Source organism: Triticum aestivum, chromosome 3A (assembly GCF_018294505.1).
Source record: "Triticum aestivum cultivar Chinese Spring chromosome 3A, IWGSC CS RefSeq v2.1, whole genome shotgun sequence".
Classification (NCBI taxonomy): Eukaryota; Viridiplantae; Streptophyta; class Magnoliopsida; order Poales; family Poaceae; genus Triticum; species Triticum aestivum.
The window spans coordinates 269505423-269511001 of NC_057800.1; positions in this window are offsets into that span (position 1 = coordinate 269505423).

Sequence of the window (5579 nt, forward strand, 5' to 3'; positions counted from 1 at the left end):
GGACCCACGAGCTCGTCGCGACCAGCGCCAAGTTCTCCATGAACGACAAAAAGAAGACGCTCGAACCCGCATCGAGCGCCGAAGAGAAGCGCGACGTCAATTCGACAAGCGCGCTGGGCTCTCTGTTGACATGCATGCGCCAGGGGAACTAGGCGATCTACCGTACGCGGTAGGTTGTCCTGCGTTCACCCGTGAGCTGCGGCAAGTCCAGTGGCCCAGCACAAAGAATTTCAAGCCAGACGTGCCGGAGAAGTACGACGGCAAGACGCATCCGTCGGAGTTCCTTAGCATCTACACCATTGCAGTGCAAGCTGCCGGGGGACGAGATGACAAGATCCTTGCCAACTACTTCCCGCTGGTGCTCAAGCCCAATGTCAGATCCTGGTTCATGCACTTGCCGGACAACTCCATATCTTCTTGGGCTGATCTGTGCCATCAGTTTGTCGGCGCCTTTACAGGCGGCCACAAGCCACATGGCCAAGAGAGCGATCTTCATCTGCTCGCCCAGAAGGAAGGAGAGCCACTGCGCAAGTACATTCAGAGATTCAGCCGCGTACAGCACAACATCCCAGATGTCCACCCCGCCGCGATCATTAGCGCATTCCATCAGAACGTGCGAAACCGAAGGATGAGGGAGGAGATGGCAATGTGTAAAATCAGAGATGTCAGCGAGCTTTACGCCCTGGCTGACAAGTGTGCACGCGCTGAAGAGGGGAGGAGGCTCCCCCGAGAGAGTACAGGAGCAGGAAGATCTGACAGTGAGGATGCCGCCCCGGTGAGGAAAGGCCGGCGGCGGAACTACAGAAGGAATAAGGGCAAGGAAGTGCTAGCTGTCGAGCAGACCGACAACTGAGGTGGCGCCAAGGAAGCTAAGGCTGGTGGCTCCGACAAGGAGGCCCATCCTGTGGCGGCCGCCGACAGGCAGGTTGCAAGATTCACCGCACCAAGGGTCACGATCTCCAGAACTGCAAAAAGGTCGAACAGCTTGCTGAGCAGCAGAAGGCTGAATACGAGCGACGCGACAAAGAGAAGGCCCAGGAAAGAACTGGTGAATCCGGCAAGAAACGCCCCGGCCGGGGAGGACGCCGCGGCAAGGCCAAGCAGTGGCAAGGAGACAGACCTCCCCGCGGCCACGACAATGATGAAGATGACAACGATGACGAAGACGTGGATGATGATGAGGCCGATGAGCAGGAATTTCAGAAAGCCACAGAGGTCCTGTGCATTGACGGTGGCGCCTCTCTGCATACTTCGCACCGCCAGCTCAAACAGTGGATGCGGGAAGTGAATGCAGCAGAGCCATCCATAGAGTCACACAAGCCCCTGAAATGGTCCAGCACGCCTATCATCTTCGACATTGGGGATCACCCTGATCGCGTAACTGCGGTCGGGTGCTTGCCGATGTTGGTCTCACCAACTATCCGCAACCTCAAGGTCACAAAGATGCTAGTTGACGGCGGGGCCGGCTTGAATCTCATCTCCTCCGCGGTCCTTCACAAACTTCAGATCCCTAACAGCGAGCTCGAAGAGACCGGCACATTCCAAGGAATCAACCCGGGAAGGAGCAAGCCGAAAGGGAAGATCACGCTGCCGGTCACATTTGGCAGCGAGCTGAATTTCAGAACTGAGAGGGTCACATTTGACGTTGCCGATTTTCCATTGCCCTACAATGGGATCCTGGGCCGTCCAGCGCTCGCCAAGTTTATGGCAGCCTCTCACTATGCCTACAACGTGCTCAAAATGCCAGGACCGATAAGTGTCATCTCTGTCCCCGGCGACAAGAAGGATGCCCTTATCTGCGCCGACAAGATCTACCGGGAAGCAGCAGCCGCAGCTGATCACCACACACTTGCCGCTGAAGCTCCCAGGGGGAAGAAGAAGGCCAAGTCCGGCAAGAGCTCTGATGCCCACTCCGGCAAGTGCACCTCTTCAGAGTGCTGCGCTACCGTCGAGGACGCACCATCGAGCTCCACCGGCAAGTGCAAGAAGATGATGGCAGCTCCACTCGAGACCAAGAAGGTGTCCGCCAAGGAGGACGGCACTGGTGGTACCTTCACCATCGGTGCCACGCTTGACCCCAAATAGGAAAGCGTGCTCGTTGCTTTCCTGCGGGCAAATGTCGACGTGTTTGCATGGCAACCATCTGATATCCCCGGTGTTCCCAGGAAAGTAATCGAGCACCACCTTGCCGTCTGTCCTCATGCACGGCCCGTCAAGCAGAGAGTCAGAAAGCAAGCGGTGGAGTGCCAGGAGTTCATTGCAGAAGAGATCAGGAAATTGGAAGCAGCAGGCCTTGTCAGAGGAGTGCTCCATCCCACGTGGTTGGCCAATCCTGTAGTCGTGCGCAAAGCAAACGGGAAATGGAGGCTTTGTATAGACTTCACTGATCCATTTCCCTTGCCGCGCATTGACCAGATTGTTGACTCCACCGCTGGATGTGATTTGCTTTCATTTCTTGATGCGTACTCAGGGTACCATCAAATCTTCATGGCAGAAGAAGATGAGGAGAAAACCGCATTTATCACCCCTTGTGGCACATACTGTTTTGTATGAATGCCCTCAGAAGGATACTGCAGAATCCAGAAGCAATAGGCAGGATTGTCGAGTGGGCCTTGGAACTGTCAAGCTTTGGCCTCAAGTTTGAGAGCACTACAACTATCCAAAGCAGGGCATTGGCAGAGTTCATAGCAGAGTGGACGCCAACTCCAGATGAAGAAATTCCAGAGACGAGCATCCCCGTCAAGGAGACAAGCAAAGAGTGGCTGATGTACTTTGATGGTGCCTTCTCGCTGCAAGGCGCCGGTGCTAGCGTGCTACTTATCGCACCCACCGGAGAGCACCTCAAATACATAGTCCAGATGCACTTTCCCAAAGAGCAAGCAACCAACAATACTGCAGAGTATGAAGGATTGCTTGCCGGTCTCAGAATAGCAGCCGACCTTGGGATCAAGAAGCTCATTATCAGGGGTGACTCGCAGCTTGTCGTCCGCCAAGTGAACAAGAACTACAAGAGCCCGTTGATGGAAGCATATGTTGATGAAGTGAGGAAGCTAGAAGAGCGCTTTGACGGCCTGCAAATGGAGCATATCCCAAGAGCTCAGAATGACATTGCTGATGGCCTGTCAAAATGCGCTGCACTAAAGTTGCCTGTGGAACCAGGGATCTTTGTGCTCAAGCTGACTCAACCTTCTGTGGCACCATCAACTGGACAGAATAAGAAGAGGAAGTTGGTTTCAGGTGACTACTTTCCGGCAGAGCACCCCGAAGCCGCCGCCAAGAAAGTCCCCAAGATCAACGCCAACGATGCTGAGGGGCAGTCTGCTCCGGCAAACCTTGTAGTTTGTTCCGTCGAAGCAAACGCTCCCGACAAGTTTTGCTCCGGCAAGCTTGCCGGGGAATATCACGCTCCGGCAAAACCACAGGTTCTTGCCGTAGAAGCGGATGTTCCCGCAGCAACAGGTATGCCTTTAGTCCTTGTTGTCGAGCCGCAAGCTCCAGCATGGGCGCAGCAGATTGTCCGTTTCCTCCAGACAGGAGAGCTTCCCAAAGAGCAACAAGAAGCTGAAAAAGTAGCCCGGTAGTCAAGTATGTACAAGTTTGTCGACAGCACACTGTACAGAATAAGACTCAACGGTGTGAAATTGAAGTGCAGTCGCCGGGAAGATGGGCAACAGCTGTTGGCAAAGATACATGGAGGCATATGTGGTCACCACATTGGCGCAAGAGCACTTGTCGGCAAAGCATTCCGACAAGGCTTCTTCTGGCCGACAGCCCTCCAGGATGCAACTGCACAAGTAACCAAGTGTGAAGCGTGCCAGTTCCATTCCAAACAGATACACCAGCCAGCTCAAGCTCTCCAGACGATCCCTTTATCCTGGCCATTTTCGGTCTGGGGTTCGACATCCTCGGCCCCTTCCCCCGAGCTGTCGGGGGCTTTGAGTTCTTGTACGTTGCAATCGACAAGTTCACAAAGTGGCCGGAAGTGGAACCAGTGAGGAAGGTGACAGCACAGTCAGCAGTCAAGTTCTTCAGGTCGATTGTTTGCCGTTTCGGGATCCCGAACAGGATCATCACCGACAACGGCACGCAATTTACGAGCCGCACCTTCATGCAGTACGTCCAAGATCTTGGCGCCAAGGTCTGCTTCGCTTCTGTTGCTCATCCAAGAAGCAACGGTCAAGCGGAGAGGGCAAACGCTGAAGTGCTGCGAGGCCTCAAGACCAGAACTTTCGACAGACTGCACAAGTGCGGAAGAAACTGGATCGAGGAGCTGCCGGTGGTTCTTTGGTCGATCAGGACGACGCCAAATCGAGCCACTGGCCAGACACCCTTCGCTCTAGTCTATGGAGCGGAGGCAGTTCTCCCCACGGAACTCGTATACGGGTCACCTCGAGTGCTCGCTTATGATGAGCTCGAGCAAGAGCAGCTGCGGCAAGATGACGCGCCGCTCCTTGAGGAAGACCGTCTCCAGGCTGCTGTGCGAGCCGCTCGCTACCAGCAAGCTCTGCGCCGCTACCATAGCCGCAGAATCAATGCCAGGAGTCTCGAGGAAGGCGACCTTGTTCTTTGGCGCGTTCAGTCGGCCAAGAATTCCAACAAGTTGACGCCGAAGTGGGAAGGCCCTTATCGGGTGAAACGAGTCACTAGGCCCGGCGTTGTCCGCCTTGAGACCGAAGATGGCATTCCGGTGAGCAACTCCTGGAACATCGAGCATCTTTGTAAGTTTTACCCATAAGGCGCGGTTGTCGGACCCTGTCCGGCAACCACCTTTCTGTACAAGTCTTGCCGCTGTTGCATGTAATCCTTTGTACAGAGCCGGGCGCAGACCCCGCGCACTAGTAAAATTCATGTGCCCCGCACATCTTGTCAGTTTCCTTATGCTATGATCCTTTTTCGCATATATTATCTGACACTTTGTGCAGCACCAGACCCCGGTAAGCGATAACGAGCCCAAGGCTCCATATCATTGCTTTATTTCTCTGTCTCTTTCTCAAAAGAAGGAAGGTTCCCTCGCCCACAAAGTTTACCGGGGGGGGGAGGAGAAGATAATGGTGTGGACCAGGCCGTTCAAAAAAAAGGTTTCTCCTTGCCGGGAAGCAGACGACAAAAAAGCTAAGTTGCCAAAGCTTGAGCGATCAGTTTTTGAGTTATTTTCCTTGAACGACCGTGCTTTGTATGAGAAACCTGTGCGCGGAGGAACCAATTCACAGCTAGCTGCGCCCTTACATTGTTTCGAGTCCGCTCAACGACTTAAGTGAGCTGCCAGCGCCCTTACTTTGCTTCGAGTCCGCTCAGCAACTTAAGTGAGCCGCTAGCGCCCTTACTTTGTTTCGAGTCCACTCAACAACTTAAGTGAGCTGCAACTAGTTGCGACAAGGTTGCTTGTCGGTAGCAGCCCCGCCAGCAGGCTGCTGAAGTTCCGCACTCGGCGCTCGCGGCAAGAGTGCCTGCACCGGCAAGTTTCCCTAAAAAGCGTAGGGCAGGACCATACAAAGCCAAGAGTCGAGTAAAGGAAGTAACACAGCTATTTGTTGCCTAAGATAGAGTTATATTACAAGAATAACTTGTCGCGCCTCTAA